Genomic DNA, 18,351 nt, shown 5'->3' with positions numbered 1-18,351 from the left:
CTCTTTAATGTTCTATTGGACGTTGTTATTCGTTATTAAATTTTTATTGATTTCTGTTATAAAGTGCACAGGATTAAAACGATTGAAATATATATCGAAGGTATTTTTTTAAAAGAAAGGTATTTGTATGGTTAGCGAGAAGTGACACTAGACTACTTTAACTTCATGTATACTCTTAAAAGTTATGTTCCGTCTGTACAATTATTTCATTGAATTTCAATTGAACCATTTTTAAGCATATATTAATAGCAAGGTTTTAAATATTCTATTATATAAGCAGACACTAATCAAGTATGGCATCTAAAAACATACATATTAATTATATCTATAATTCTATTAATTTCCTGTTATTCGCTTTTTAAAAATAAATACAATTTCCACAGTGGTACAGTGAAAACAAATCTAGAACAGGAAAATAAATGCAGAGTTATTAATACCAACAAACGTTCGAGAGCGTCTGTTTCTCTGAAAATTATTAATAGCTGGAATAAAATTGGTTGCATGGCACGTTTTTAAATTCCGTATTCTTCTTGTTTTTATTATAAATATATAAAATACTGAAGTATACACAAAGTCAAACACATATCTTAAACCAATACCGGGAAAAAAGACGTACAAATGGTCGACTTCTGCTCGGAAGTGATTCGCCTTTATACGAAAAATTTATGACGTACTTTTATGAATTCCATTTTACTAAACAGTGTTTGAAATATATATTAATTTAAAAAATATTAATATATTTTTTTGATGGCCTCCGCTATTGGGAGCCTCTCGTACCCCCTCCCCTATCTAGTTTGGCACAGGGACTTCATTTACACATAATTTTTTCAGAGTTTTATCTTTATTCGACACTCACTTTCGTACTTCTCAATTTCTTTTATTTTTTCCTTTTATCCTTCACAATATCTTGCAATTGTTGTTCTTTCATTCTCTCTTGTTTTCATCGCCTTCCTTTCCTCATCTTTTTTACTCTTAGGTGGCTAGGTACATTTTTATTTTCCAATCTTTATCTTTATTTTTTGATATCACAGATTTGTTTGAATTTGAACTTTTTAATACATTGGTAGACTTGTCTTATATTCTATTATTAAAACATTAATATTTATATATGTTAAATATATACATATGTAATAAATATATATTTTATATCATACGGCTGTGATAGCTCAGTAGTAGAGGACTGGGTCTTGCGATTGTAGGTCGCGAGTTTCAATTCCCGGGATATTATTTTTTATAATTCACACTTTGTGCGGTGATTGTACAAGATTGCCACTGCTCATAAACAAGTTTCAACGAGAAGATGGATAGTAGCGTCCTCTGCGTACTTTAATACCATACTGCGATCTTAATACCACCTATAAGGCGTGGCAATTCTGGTAAAATAAATACCCCATAAATATCTTTGGGGGAAGCATATGCCTTGCAGTGGGGGTGTATGAGCTGACACATATTCAACGACTAGATTTATACCTACTAATTATACTTAATGAAACATAACTGGAAGTGTCTCGTGACCAAATTTGCTTAAAACACTTGAAACAACTACTAAAAATTAAACCAAGGTGCAATTCGCAGTAAGAATTAGTTTTATTTCAAGTTGCGCGTTCGTGATAGCCTAAAGTCAAAACACTGACTGACTCATAGTACAGGAGGGAATCAAGTTCTTCCTAATGTAATACGGTACATGTGAAATACTTAAAGTGCAAAGAGAAACTTTAGGAAACCAACATAGTGTGGCATTGATAAAGGAGAGACTTGTGTTCATCAGCGGAACATACATCGGTGGTTAATTTCACGTCACGTCAGAACTTGGAGGAAGTCAGAGAGATATGTAAACGTTATTTTGATTGACGAGGCTAAAAATTAATTTATACAAATTATTATATTTATATTGATTATGTGAACGATAAAGCTTATGTACTACAGTTATGCTATTTCTTTATGTTTATATTATTCAGACCTTTCTCACTTGTTGGAACCGGTTTATGTTGATCACCTCCGTGCAATCTCACCTTCAACTTTAATTACATAAGTTGGTATTGTACCCACGAAAATTGTATGTCATTAAGTTAATTAACTAACATTTATTTCTATATTTTTACCGAGTTTCTTCTGATGATTTTTTTTAAATTTCAGTATGTTTTTGTGTATATTTAAAGAACTTATTATTGAGCTTATGAATAATTAATTTAATGGCATATTTAACCTTGAAGGGGGTAAAATAGAAAGAATAAGTAATTTTTCAGACCGGACTAAAATATCATGCGGCATATTTGTGAAGCTGTAATCATAGTATTGGCCGTCAAATGAAAGAGGAGAAGACAAACTACTTTTCGTAGAGACGCATTGAAGTTTATAAAACTTAATAAGACTATTTGTATGTTTTCTTTTGGTTATAACACGATTGTTTTTGTTATTAAAAAGTTAAATCACTTTGATTCTATTGTAGGTTATGTGCTTATTTTAAAAAACTATAAAAAAAATAATTTATTGTTATCTTACATTTTATTTTTTATTTAACAAATAACTCGAAAAAGAGTAATTTTAAAGTAAACCGCTTTTTACTATAATTAAAAATTAAAACTTATTAGACCATGGCGCCTCTACTAAAAAATATTTGGATAGATTAACTCCATCCACCTGCAAAATATCAACATTCTTCTACATAACACTCTGTACACGTCCCCTGGTATCTTATATAAGTGATTCTCAGGGCTATTACTTCATACATAAATTGCGCTCAATGATTGTAATGTAAATAAATTTCTGAGTTTATACATACATAAATTATAGTATCAAATAATGCTAGGAAGACGTCTATTGGCAGACATGATAATTAAAATGATCGGGTGAAATCATTTGTACCTTTTTCTTATTAAATTTAATAAATATTCAGTTCTATAAACTTATTTGTGATATTAAAAATTACAGATATTTTAGTAAAATCATTAAAAATAAATTCCTATATATCTAAATACAAGCAACTAACTTAAACTAAATATCTAAAGTTATTTAGTTTAAGTTAGTTGCTTCTGCAATTAAAACCTTGTATTGATAAGTTAATAAAAATCTCTGGATGTACGGAAAATTCTCTGGTTAGATTCTTCAGTATATTTATCTTTCCGTATGCATTAAATGAGGCACTAAGACTGTAAACGCGATAGCTCCGTCAACGTAGACCGGTCGGCCTTCTGAATGCTCATTTCTCAACTGCGCACGCGATGCCTTACCTACTTGACGTGATTGAAGCCAGCTAAGAATTTATCAACCAAATTCATAGACTAAAAAATATAAAAATTGATGGAATATTTAAATTCAGAACGAATAATTAAAAAATGATCGACATTTTAACCAACGTTTATGGTTTTCTTCGTAATTCATATTGTAATAAATCGTTATTTTATGATTTATAATAATAATAATTTTAAAAACAGAATAGTGCAAGTTTAAAACCTTTTATCTAATTTATTAATAATAGTTCAGTGTTTATAATTATTTATCTCATTACGCATTCCGTTTACCTTTGCACACATCAAAACCCATTTCTATTTAAATTTTATTACCACTTTAAACTCTTAGTAAACGTTTGTAAATCTTTGCATTAATTGTTTTCTACAAATTTAAAGTATGCTTTAAAACTATGTAATTTTTGTGTGCATAATCGTTAATAGTTTGTAATTTAGTTTTGCAGGTCATAATGCCGGTTTCTCATCGAAACAAAATAAAAATAATAAATGATAATCATCTCAAAATACTTCGCAATATTTGCTGCAGTTTTTATATTTTTATTTGAAAAATTTCCAATTGGTATTTTGTCCGGAAAGATACTTCGTTTATGTTTTGTTAAATAATCATTATTATTCTATTTTTATCTTACGCAACCTCGTAGTTCGAAAGCACAATTGATGCACATGTAACGATACACTTGTGCTAGTAACGCGCTTATATTTGCGTACTGCAATTGTGTTGATATTGCATAAGTCTGTTAAAATAAATTAGAATATTTACATGTATATTAAATTGTAATTGAATATAAGTTTTATATGTAATAACTTTAGCGACTAATCGGTTAATCTATCTATCTAATTAATATATGACAAACACATGAGACTACTAGTAATTTATTGTTGTTTTAATTATTGCCAATTATTGGCAATGACTAAAACAATTTATTTCCATAACAGAATTGATACTTACAGGTAGATATTACACCTTTCTCATATGGTTAGCAATATTAAAGTAGTCAATCCGCTTTTGAAACGCTTAAAACATCGACACCGATATAAATTCTGTTCTACACTAAACTTGGTTGATATTCAAATACATTTTCTAATTTTGCTAAGAATAAACAATGTTCATCAAACGATCCTGCCATACACCAAAATTTTAAAGGAATTATTATCACTTTACTCTATAATATGATATCTTCAGAGCTTATCGAAATGGATAACTTAATTTTTGTTATAAAAACACATTATAAAATACATAATTTTTGTATAATTTCATATTTAAATCACGAATTAAAAAAATCATCCAAAACATTAAAATACATAGAAATAATTATTGTTTCACATTATGGATGCATATAGACATGAAAATTCTACGAAAAGTTATAAAAAAAAATTGTAATAATTCTCGAGCAAACTGATACAAAACGAGGATGTTTATAAACAATGTTGAGTCGGTATAGCCGCCGAGGTTCTGTTTAGGTTTTATCGACGAAACGACGGTCTTAGCGTTATTAAGTACAAAATTATTAACTGTGATAATATAGTTTACCTTAATTTGAAAGAAGTCATTAAAATTGCATATTTTGCAATACTTTTCAAAATACACTTTAATTTCCATAATAATTATGGTTTTAGTGATATAAAAAGCATCTAAATCATATAGGTTATTTTTTATTCAAAGTCAAAGCGCAAAAAGCGCGAAGTTTGCCTTGAAATACTTTCGAAAATCTTATGTACTACGAAAACGTTTTCCCAGTGCGAATCAGCATTATATTTCATTAGCCCTATTGGATGTTTAACTTACCAAATTGTTTTATAAGCCCATCAAATATTTCTGGTAGAATTAATTAGTTGATTCACAAGCACAACACAGGATAAAATTAGTGTTTTTTTTTAATTTTTCTCAAATAAAAATATTTGAATAGACACTTTAATAATTTTGGAATGTTTATTTTTGTTATTCGCGTGCCGTCGCAAGCAATACAGCTAGTGACAGCACACGACGCTGCGAATCGACTGAACGTTAAATGGACTTGCACTGCTGCGCGCGCAGTTCGGCGCGACCCTACACCCTCGTTCTGACAGCGGCCTTGACGCAATGTTACTGTGTGTATGCTATTTTATCTGTCCGACCGCGTGCTATCGAATTCGAACTTTCATTAAATATGAATGATTTGGAAACCTTTAAGCGAACAGTTATTTCTTAATGATTTATAGATATGCTACCGATTTTTGTGAAAAATAAACAAATTCATTTTTTTCACAATATGGCTTCATATCAATACGTGTTATGTTTAAAATTGTTACACAAAAAATATTCAGATTTCAAAATCTTTAAGCAATTAAATGGCTTGGTCCTTTTACTTGAGTTTTTATTCACTTGATTTTTTAAAACTATGACATTACTACTCCGTAGCTACTGAACAGAGTAAAAATACCAGAAAATACAAAACTTTTCTCATTGATTGCTAATAACGAACTAAAAATATGTAACTGCACTTGATCCTTCAAACATTATCACCTATTTGCAAGCCAGCGGGTCTTGATCGTTGACGTTTGGATGTACAACGGCTGAAATGCGTCTTGATGGTAACTCTAAATGATATTATTCCCGTAGATGTATATATGATAGCCAAGTGAGTTTGACAAATACAACCCCTCATGGCAAGCGCCACTCGCTATTCCCACCATACAAATAGAAGCATTTCATCAAAGGACTCTGTCTGGACAGACTTTCGGTATACTTTTTACTTTTAATTTTTCACAAAACTTTATTATTTCAATTAGGAAAGAGAACCTCTCTAGTGCTAAGGTAATCTATACCTAAACATGCGTTTACATTAGGATAAAATGTCGGTCTGTTCGCTCCTATGATTTAACGTATTGCTGCCACTAGAACCTTTATATTTTATCGGCCGCTTGCTAACCTGCGAGCTTCGACTAATGCTAATGCCTTGTTGATAGTCGATAGACTATGGGCCACGGTGGAGGTGCAACAAGTCTATAACACATACGCCGCACGATTGTGGGAACTCTCCCTGATATTATTCTCGAAGATGTACAATGAGCCATAAGCAACTTGCGTATCTGCCCATGGCTGGCCCTGTGATCGTTGAAACTGTAACAGCCTTACGAGGCTAACAGTATCATAAAACAAACAGCATTCCATTATGTTGTTTCGTATGGTACAGTCAAGCGGCTTACTTCACATAATATTTTATTTCTATTGGTATAGGGAACCTCTCCATAGTTCTTAAGTTCTCTGTAATTAGTGTTGTTGGATCTATTTTTATTAACGTTATGGATTATTTATTGATAATGAGAACCTATTGAAGAATATTTTATAAATCGTTGATCTTACAATAAATTGCATGTAAAGGAAATAATAACTGAAAATTTTATTATTAGTGTATAAAACGCAGAAATTTATTAATGTAAGAAACGACAAATTCTTGACTAATGTTAAATTATTACTTTTGTACCTTTAAAAGAGTCAGCAAAAGATAAACGTATTTCAAAAAATCTTTACCGTTGTTGAATGCCACTGCAACTGCATCGCTTTTACTTACAAAAGTTCGTTTGCAAAAAAGTTTCAAAAGAGAGCCTTACAATAATTTTGTTAAGTGAATACAGTACATAGCGAGGTTATAAAATTTTCGTTCTCAGACTTTGTACATAAAATTATAACAATTCGCTGACAATCTTCATTTGATTAAAAATTAGTAATTCCATAACTATGAATAAATAAAAAAAATTGTTATATAACGTAACATAATTTTAGGTAAAACCTTGAACGGCATCATATTGTAAACGATGAGAATGATTACTTGTATACATAAAAAAAAATTACGAATATTGATATTCTTATTTTCTCTCAAAGAAAAATGTTATTTGGCTAATAATTTAATTTTTTGTAACCGTATTAGAAATTTGAAATTATAACTAATATTCTTACATCTGTTATGTTGCTTATTACAAAACGTACGTTTTGTTTATGGTCAGAATAAATCATATACGGAGACGTACTACACATTTAAAACTATACATTCGGCACAAGTCAACATCTTATTTAAAACACCATGATGTAAATAAAGGTTATTACAAATGTAAGTTAAACAGTACTCGCACATCTTGTAAGGTCTAGTGATTATATTAGCTACTGAACGCTTTATGCCAGTGTGTAGTGATGTAAATCATAAACAAGACTTGGATGTTGCTTTAGTACACTCGAAGTCGACAGAGCCGACCCTCGTCCAAGTTAGAAGGTTGAGATGGCATAAAAACGGTGTACTAAAAGCAATTTTATTTTAAGTTTTAGTTCAAAAACACGTTTAAATGCAAGTAAATATTATTTCTTAAAAAATATTGTTTCCATCTATTTCCTTAAATTACTGTGACGAAATATTCAAATAACTGATTGGACCTACAAAGCCACAAAAATTTTAAAAAATATTACAAAAACTTTTCAGATTTAATACATAAAAAATTACAAAATTATTTGTCCATAATGTTGGTATGACCTTGGTATTCTGTAATAAATTAAAAAAAGCAGTTTTCCTTTTCTCTATGTTTTTTTAAATATCTAAATTTTCGAGTATATTGTAATAGCCTTACTAATTTATAAATTTTAAAAATTACCATATCTTCTTTTAATCTATAGGAGATATTATTTTATTTAAAAAATCTCTCAATTTAACAACACATGAAAGAGCTGTACATAACTAATAATAAAAATAATTATCGCTAATTAAAAATACTCATATCATTTTATTTAGTAACAATAAACTGTCAAGCAAATATACGTGTTATTAGCTCATTGATTTCTACAACATTACTTCATCGGCATTTCAAAAATAACTTGCACTCAATTGCAAAATTTTTAAACCCTTTCACTACTACGCGTGAAGGAATAATTGTATGTATTACTTATTTAAATATTATATATAACTTCGTTGCCACATGGTGTATACCGTTGGTATTTACAGTTTCAAGGAATGTGAGAGCGCTGAAATTGTTAAACTTAAACCTTTTTGCAGTATCTAACTGTTAGTGGCCACTGGGGTCTTTAGGTTTTAGATCGGAGACTACAACCCGGCAAGCGCAACGTAAGACGTCCGCCCACAAAGTGGGTAGACTACCTATTTAATGTCGTCGGAAGACGCTAAACATGGTGAAGGTTTTTTGTGATAAAATTTTGCATAAATTAAAGATAATGCTCGATGTAGAAGTTACAACTCACAACTGAATGTGACGAAACCAACATTCAGTATATAAGTATTATTATTAGAAGTCTAAACTATTAATTACTGATTATGTATTCATAGTAAAAGCCTATGTCCAGTCGTGAACGTCCTACGGCTATGAAATGATGACAATAAACATACCAGTCTCCTTCGGACTTACGGCTCGAGAGGTTACATTATTTATTCCAACTAATTGGAGGCTTTCGCTTCTAGGTCATACTAAGACACTACAGGCGGATGGTCTATAAAGGGACTTGTAGACCCCCAAGTACCAGTAATTATTATAGATACGCGTTTACCAATCCGATTCTTTGATACCCGAGAAGTTTAAACCTCCGCTTATTTGGTTCTTGTTATCACATTAATGGGGAAATAAAGAAAACGTAATTTACAGAGCGAGTTAACAATAGGTAGAAGAAGTAAAGAAAGAAATTCAATTAGTAAAAAACTTCTATCATTAATTACTGCTAACCTCTTATGTACATCAATTTATTACTGTAGAAGCTGTACTTACTACATCAAACATGACCGCTTAATGTTCATGTTTTAATTGATTTATATATTATAATATATTGATATATTATTTTATTATCCTAAATTGTATAGCTGTTATTAAAGGACTGTCAATACATGTACTATAGGTTAATATGTATTTATATGCTTATAAATATTAGGTATTGATATCAATCCTATCTTATAGGGGCAATAAACTAGAAGTGAAGTTATTGTAGTAATATCTCTAAATGGACAGTTATACTTTGTATTGACTTTAAAACGGCAATTAATAATAATAAATCTAGTGCTACCGCAACCGCTATATTGCACTTTAGATATATGACAGGGGTAGTATCGGATAATTTGTTCCGGCAGTCCACCGTCAACGCTCGTGACAAGGGCGCTTACATTCTCTTTTCCTCGCCTCTACTACGCCACGCTTTCCTAAGACGCGGTACAGCGGTTACGGTAGCATTATAATAGATGTCTGTATGTTTGATTCGGTGTTAAAACTTCAAGCAGAACGAAACGTGCTCTTAATTTTAATGGTATAAATCGCAAAAAATATGGTCTTTCATTAAAAAATATATAGTTTTTAATCGCTCATATAAATAATATAATTTAGGAAATGTTTATAAAACATTTTACTGAATAATTATAGTATTCGAATTACGGCATAAAAAATAGATTGAAACATTTTTGTTATAAAACAAAAAACTATCGGAAGAATACCTTTTTTGCTTCTGATTTTATATTGAGCTTGTATTGTAAAGATTACTTGAGTTGCCTAAAATCAGTGAAACAACGTTATACAACTAGAATAGTATAAGTAAATTTATATAAGGTAAAAAGCAATTATGCAATTAAACCATATTTATGGTCAGCACTGTCTTCAGAAATCAACATCTTATGGCGATTCACATTTAAAATTGACTTTAAGGTCCACTACAACTGCACGATTCTACAACGAGATCGTGAAATTGATATAAAACCTTATAAGCCAGTAGATGGCCCGTGACTTGGAAAAGAACATCAAATTCCCATGCATATATAATAGAGAAATTTATATTAGTACAGGATAATGTATGTGTTACCCGATAAGTCTAAATTTTTTTAATATACACATGTCTATAGACGAAGAGCTCATAGCAGTGCACGACAAATTTTCCAAATAAGGTCTCGATTCTCAGTAGAGAGGTATACGCCGCAAGCATGAGGAGAGACAAAGAATATATAAGCGACCAAGTGATAGAGGAATCCTATAAATTTTCGAAGATGTTCCACAATTATTTCCTTTTTTGTTATAAAACTTCATAATTGAAATATAGATTAGATTCAAATTCAATATCAATAAGCATACGGAATCTGTTTTTAACTTATTATAATATTCTTTATTGTACACGCTAAAATAGATATAAATAGTTTCATATAAACAAAAAAGTACAAGTACAAGTAAAGAATCTTTCTATCTAATAGCTTAGGCTTTTTAATAATGTTTCATTATAAAATGTTCTACAATTCGTTCGATATTTAAGTAAAGAGCAATAACACACAGCGGCATATTAATTTTGCGTTCCAGTATAAGTAACGATTTTTGAAATAATTTGAAATATTATACGATAAAAATTAACCCGTGTAATCGTGTCTTAAAATTTAAACTAAATGAACTGCCATAGACAGTTTTAAATGAATAATTATCATTAATAGCATTTAAAATCTTTTCTGTAATTAATATAGTCATATATAGCAATGTTTAATTTACTGAGTAATACATCCTAGTACGCAGTTAAGGTATGCCTTAAGATGTGCATTCTATTTTGAGCTAAGCAAAATATTTGCCTCAGTCACTATTTGCTCTGTAGTCCATGTATTTTGTATATATTTTATTTTCCTTACACCATGCAAAACGTCACCTTGACTCTTGTTAAAGATGCCTACGAATGTTGAAATACAAGCAAACTTATTGTTTTAGATATATGAGATATTTTTGAAGTTTAATTGCAAAACTACCAAACATTAACTTCAAAAAATCCTCTCGGTAAGAATCTTCTAACAAGCTTATGTTATAAAGTAAAATATAGATAGATTTTTATAAATAAGTCTCATAATTTAACGCATAGTAATTACGTGTTATAAGGAAAACGTTATCTTAAGTTAAAAGCATATTTTTAACGTCGTGGCACACGAAGTTAAATATAGGTAATACTATATATATACTATGCATATAATTCATATCTGTGACTAGGCATAAATTATAGACAGCTTGTTCTTTTCTTCTCTTATGTTATAATGAAATTTTAATATAAAATTTGAGTATAATATGTTTTTAAACGGTCTTGAAGTTTAGTTTTGAAAAAGAATACTATATTTTTTGGTCTTAAAATGTAAAATGAATTATTTTTTGTTTTGAAAATGCATCAACAATAATAAATAAATGTTTTATTAACTTTCTTTTTCATTTTTAGTCATTTTTTGAATTAAATGTAGCTTGTTCTGTGTAAATCTAATTACACGAAGTTATAATTTACAATCAAATCTAAGTAAACACTATGTCATAAAATAGAATTTAAAATTATACACAATTTATATAATTTAGTTTAGTTAATAACATGTTATACATAGATAAAAAAAGAAATAGAAGTAATCACCTTGATTTGTTGAAATGGCTTTAGATCAACTAATTACATATATCAAAACCAAATTCTACGTACAAAAAATGCGAAGTTAATTTTATTGATATCCTAAAGAGGATTTTTTGGTAAATTATAATTACATTTTATTTGTACTCGTAAAAATGACGTGATGTAATCTCACATTTACAAGCTTGGCATTTACTTGCTAATTAGATTACAACACAAGAACATATTTATTTGAACATCTAATATAACGTGATATATCAAAAGTGTTAAAATAATCGACGATTCTAAAGTGCGTAAAGGCCTACTTTTAATAATCGAAAAAAGATATTTTGGATTGGATACTCTGTTACGTCTATAATAAATTGACAAAAACAGAAAAAAAATTAAGTACTTATTATATTTAAGCAGATATGAAATATCCAAAAATATTGCGTAGTATATTATTTCTTATAATTAACAACAAATTAGAGCAACAGCATTATTTAAAATAACTATTATACTTGTACGTAAAATGACTCTTAACCATTTATAAATGTTTTCTACGGTTTCATGAGCAAATTTGCAAGAGATTATAATTGCGCTTATATTATTTGCAGGCACTACATATAACAATATATGTGTGTGTAAAGAAAATATACATCGAACACATATTGTCATAATTTTAATACATATATATTTAATTACAAATTATGTATAAACCACTACTATATAAAAAGTAGATAATCTTAAATAATATCAATTCATCATTAAACATTTATTCATAGTTATAAGATTAAAAGTTATTATTTATTATTTATCTGTATGTTCTATAACTCAAAGTATCATTTTCACCTACATAATATATAACAACATGATCAAACACCAGACAATACCAATAGCGTGCTAAGTTTTATTTTATAATTCTTATGCAACGAACGTGACCTTTAACATTAAAATATTCCGAACAGGGATGGCATTTTTATTATAGATTGTTGTTTATTAAAAATGATGATATATTACAAACCGGTATCAAATGTTAACTGTGTCTATATTATTTTTAAAATATGAAATCTAACATTTTGTCAATTAGTAGGTCGACAATTTTAAGTTTACGGATCCTTTCGCTCCGTGAACTCGGCTCCGATAAAACTGTAAAAGCTCTCGTGTTAACAGCAATATTAAGATCTAATTACTATAACGCAACACTAAAACGTGATCTCCCATTTCCGGCTTCATTGGAAAGATCACAGTCACTCAACGATTCCATGAGTGCGTAGATCCGTAGATGAACGAAAATAGCCGTCATAGCCCAGCGGATTAGTAAGAAAGAAGTAGCAGTGGACAGGCCACATAGCGCTTAGGCGAACTTGTTAAGAACGTCGAGAGACACCGGGCGCAGGCCTTTCCGATCTTATTTGAAAATTTGGGGAGGCCCATATTTAGCATTAGGTACTACGGCTGAAATTATAATAATAACATTAATAGTAAAAATGAACCTAACCTAGCCAATAAATATTATCAGTAAAAGGCGTCAGTAAAAGGTAGACTTATAACGGCAACTATAATAATATTACTTACGAGGGCCAAACTGAAAGTTTTTAGAACTGGCAACTTAAAAGCATTATATTAAAAAAATAAGTTTAAATTTTGAAAATAGAACTCTTTACCAATAATATTGAGTATACATTTCATTCATTTGTCATTTGTTTTACGATTTGGCGGCAAATTGAAAATTGTCTGTGCACGTCAGAATGAATTTAAGCCGAGAAAATTTTCGTGCAATGATTTTTTATGACTTTCGATGTCATATAAGTCAACAAGAAAGTTATGATAGACTTCGATTGGCTTTTCACGATGAAGCCCCATCTCGTGCAACAGTTTACAACTGGTTTAATGAATTCAAACGTGGTCGAACTAATCTCACCGATGATTTGCGTGAGGGACGGCCTTCTACAGCGACGACTGAAGACAATATCAGTGTTGTGCGGCGTATGATAGAGACTGACAAAAGAGTGACCTATCAGCAGATTCGGACAAGTCTAGGCATAGGTATGAGTCAAGTGCACAAAATCCTCCATGAACATTTAGCGGTCAGGAAGCTTTGTGCCCGCTGGATACCGCATAATTTGACCGAGGCTCAAAAACTCCGCCGTGTTGATTGGTGCCGAGAAATGATCCAAAAATTTAACGGAGGTGACTCAAATGCTGTGTTCGACATACTAACGGGTGACGAAAGCTGGATTTACTGTTATGATCCGGAAACCAAAAGACAGTCTGCTCAGTGGGTGTTTCCTTCCGAAGAGTTGCCAACTAAAGTGAAGAGAGGTCGAAGTGTTGGAAAAAAGATGGTGGCCTCGTTCTTCGGAAAGACAGGTCATTACGCGACAGTTGTCTTAGAGGATCAGAAAACGGTTAATGCAGAGTGGTACACTAACAACTGTTTGCCACTTGTCTTGGAAAAAGTTCGAGAGAAACGACCTCGCAGCAGGATCCTCCTTCATCACGACAATGCCTCGTCGCACACCGCCAGGCAAACGATCGACTATTTGGCGACCTCAGACGTGGAATTACTGGGTCACCCGCCGTATAGCCCCGACCTCGCACCCTGCGATTTTTATTTATTCCCGAAAATAAAAGAAAAACTTCGAGGAAAACATTTTATGGACGCCGAAGAAGCAGTGGCTGCGTTTCAAAACGCCGTCGAAGAGACCCCTAAGGCCGAGTGGGCAAGGTGCTTTTCTCAATGGTTCCATCGAATGCAGCGATGTATTGATGTAAATGGACGCCATTTTGAAAAGTTATAATAAAACTAATAACTTGCTAGAATGCTTAGTTTTTGATTTTCTAAGAAGTTTCAGTTTGACCCTCGTATGACATCGATTTATCATTAAAAACAAAACATGACAGTGGTAATTCGATAGATATTTCTTGTGTTATGCATTTACATGAGTGTCACAGCTACGTGCTAGTATAAAATAAAACTCAGCATGTAGTAGAATACGCTATGTAGAAACTCATTGCAAAGATTTTTAGTTATATTCTATGACCGACCAGATAAAAAAAAATTGTTTCTTCTAGGAACTAATAAATGACATTCTTTCTTTCAGTACTATTGAAGTATATTTATCTTTTCTATATATTTAGCTCCTAATAATTTATGTGCTAGGGTACTTTACTCCCGCGTAAAATAAACATTTAACTCAAAATAAGTAAAATTATATATTGTTAATTCGTAAAAGTTATGATAAAGAAAAGGTCAAATAAATGATAACACATTATAATTGTATGTAGATATTTTATGTAATCCCGTTGGTTCGCACATTTATGTGTGTTTATTAGTGTTTACGAATATAGTAAGATCTAAGAATTCTTCCGTTAGCGCGAACGAATTACCAGTTTAACTGGTATGTATTCTAAAAATACATACATAATTTGAAATTCCACGGACGCATCGATACTCGTCTACTCGCCTGTCTGATATTTGCACAATGTGGATTTTTAAGATTTTCGGTCACATAGCCAGTAAAAGCGACGAAAACTTGAAAAAACTTATGATCACGCAAAAAATGCGTGCATGAGCTGGTCCGATTAGGACCGAAACAAGTCCTCAGTAACTGGAGGAATACAACGCGGCGAAGACCGGTATAGATGCTGTAACATAGTGTACGATAAACTTTCCTAAAAGGATTACAGTCTTGAGTAGTGAGGGAGGCGACGTCCATGTTTGACCCGTACCAGCTTTTTATCCAGGAGTCATTCTGCCAACCCTCGTCTAATGCTAATCGAAGGGTGATAGCCCAAGACTAGTGTGAGGTCTTAGGCAAGGAATCCTCGGTGCCATGAAACTACAATTGCCACAAGGGAAAAAGTGTGGTACAAATAAAATGATTTTATACAAATTTTATATCAAATGTTCAAATAAAAATTATTAATGTTACACTAAACAACACTATCGATATCTACAGTATACTTTCAAATCATAATCGTTAAATTTCGTAATCATAACCATTAGTACAACATTAGCAACATCTGAAAAGATAATTGAGACACGGAGCAAAAAAAGTTACGACAGTCTTGCTTTACTTAATAATACATTAAGCGTTTGTTTCGCTACTAATGCTGTATGGAGTATTTTTAAAATAAGTTTTCTATTATATAAATCCTATGCTTGTAACCTCTAGTGGAATGTATTTATTTCGATACACTTAAAAATAATTAGAAATTTATTAAAAAAATCTCTGAATAAAAATAAGTACCCAACTGTTTGAAAGGTTATACAAGTTATTTATCTAGGAAACGCAGTATTTGACCGCCGTAGTCCGACCGGCACCACTGTACCGCCTGTATGCACGACCGCTTTCTTAACTCGTGATACACCGGTTCCGATCTATAGTTACTACATATTTTTGTTTATAATCAAATAAACATGGAGACATTATTCCTTTTTCATCTGAGTCAATTTCGAAGTGATAAGTATGAAATCAAGATAGATTTGGTTTCTTACTCCGGATGTCTGAAATATATAATATATTTAGTTAATCACTAATAATAATAAAATTATTATTATGACTTCTAATTGATTTTGATGAAGTTCACTTTTTTTTAAATATTCGGTATAGGAATTAAACACACCCAAAGGTTCATCCATTCATTAATGTCAGCCGATAGACGCACATTTTAAGGTATTTCGTCTCCGTCAAAGATCGCTATAGTGCCGGTCTTACGCTGCCCGCTTCCAACGACTTCCCGCGACATAATTTATGTCGTAGATCCACTATGCGATCACATCCCGTTTATCCGCTCGTGGTCTTTTTAGTTCCTCTGCGTCTCTTCATTCCTGATCGTGAAACTATGCCCCGATTATAGCTGTACTGCATTGTAAATGACTTCATTGAAGATAGCGCCTAAGAAATGGTGTGTTTGCCTCCGGGCTATAATAACGTTAGTTAAATATGTGGAATTTCATATTATTTAAATATATGTATTTGTAAAGTTTCTCTGAGTTACTTTCGCTTGGGTTTTCACTCTGTTCTGGGTAGACTCAATTTGACGTTAACAATAGGTGTAATGGTAAAATAAAATCATTTAAAAGAATTTTAAAATTTTGTATTTGAATTTAATAATGCACACATGATTCATGTTACAATTTATGTATACCGTACGAGTGCATTAGCAAATAATGAAAAAAATAAAGTGTGTCATACATTTAACTGAGTAATAAATACCCATACGCCATCCATTTTAAGTCACGTCCGCAACTCCAACGACACTTCAACAAAGCGTTCATGGGCTATTCGAAGGCGCAGAACAAGGCGCCAGCGACCTTAACTAATGAGAATTTTACGTTGGATGCATACAAAGTAAGTCGCCAATGACATGTGCCACAAATATTTATTATGTTATTTACCATTACAAACAATACATTACACGGAAAATCGTCTTTTAAGATTACAACTATTATTTCCAATTATTTTTAAATATTAAATTTTAATTGTTAAATATCGGCCGCGCAACTTTCGGAAAACTACGAAATTTCTTATTGTCCAATATCATTCGGTGCCTAAAGACTAAGGACTAGGATCAATGTGTCACCAGTGATGTCTTACAGCAGTGAAAATCAGCCAGCTAGAGCAGCGCAGGTCTTCCACGCACATAGTGGACAGATAACGTTGTTACGGTCGTCGAAAGATGCTTCATGTTGGCTGACTTCCAATCTTTCTCGGTTTTATTGGAAGTCTATTGGAGAGGCCTGTGTCAAGCAGTAGACGGTCTTCAGCTGAAATGATAATGATGATTCGAAAACATCTGATATTATTTAGTAATTTCGCTATTTTTTACTATCAAATTGAAATTAAAATCGATTTAAAACAAATTCTTATTTATTTAAAATTTTAAGCACATTAATGTTGAATTAATAAATATTATGTTATTTATTTAATGTTGTAAAAAAGCCACGACCTACAAAATTTACTATAGACTCATTCATTAGACATAAATTCAAAATGACTCGTCTATTTTCGGGGTATATTGATCTATGACAATTTTTTAATACCTAACCATTTATCTTACTCGGCAGAGCTTCAAATATTGCGTAAGAACTACCTGTCGTGTTTTTTAAAATATTTTTATTGCTTCATTTAAAACATAAATCGTCGTTAACGACTATTAAATTACTTAAATCACACTTAGCTTGTTTAAATACAATATACCGACGTCTTCAAAACTCAAGAGACAAATATACTCTTCCGTCTAACAGATATTTTTTTCATATATATACCCCTTTGTCACATTATATACTCCTGATCGCATTCCATATAGTCAAAAATACGAGATTAGTCGTCCTAAAAATTAATTAAGTTCAATGAAATGTAATGAGTACAATATTTATTGAGTAGAATGCATTGTCATAAATGAATATGTATTCAGTTTTACAGGTAATGTTATTTTTCATATCCAATATTTCATTAATTTAACTTTGATTCTTGTTGTCAGACATGGTTTTTGTTGTAAATTATTAGTACGAATGCCTGTTATAATTTGGTTTATTTGTTGAAAAAGCTTACTGTTAATAAATTAGAAGAAACAAAAATATTTGTCATATTTTAGACAGAGTATAATAAAAAAGAAGAAATAAAAATTTACCATACATTGCGTCTAAACTAAAGGTTTTCAATGATATATTTTTTTTAAATATCAAATTTGATTTTAAATGATAATACATTACGTTATCTTTAATATAAGGTGATGTTCAAATATGCGGAAAAC

The 18,351-nt window shown here is 31.0% G+C and overlaps 1 protein-coding gene across 1 annotated transcript in view; it reads right to left on the bottom strand.

Moving 5' to 3' along the window:
• The window catches only part of LOC137918710 (estradiol 17-beta-dehydrogenase 11-like), a 34,675-nt gene extending 29,418 nt beyond the window's left edge, over positions 1-5,257 (bottom strand). The window contains exon 1 of the mRNA XM_068761590.1: positions 5,035-5,257. The gene's annotated coding sequence lies outside the window, so the exon portion shown is untranslated. The remainder of the gene's footprint in view (positions 1-5,034) is intronic.
• Between the last annotated feature and the right edge of the window lie 13,094 nt (positions 5,258-18,351).

The sequence above is a fragment of the Battus philenor genome, unplaced genomic scaffold (assembly GCF_028537555.1).
Source record: "Battus philenor isolate CCGP_79_NKW_IND1 unplaced genomic scaffold, ilBatPhil1.0.hap1 SCAF_15, whole genome shotgun sequence".
Lineage (NCBI taxonomy): Eukaryota > Metazoa > Arthropoda > Insecta > Lepidoptera > Papilionidae > Battus > Battus philenor.
The sequence above is the reverse complement of the archived record's forward strand: the minus strand, read 5'-3'. Positions and strand labels throughout refer to the sequence as shown.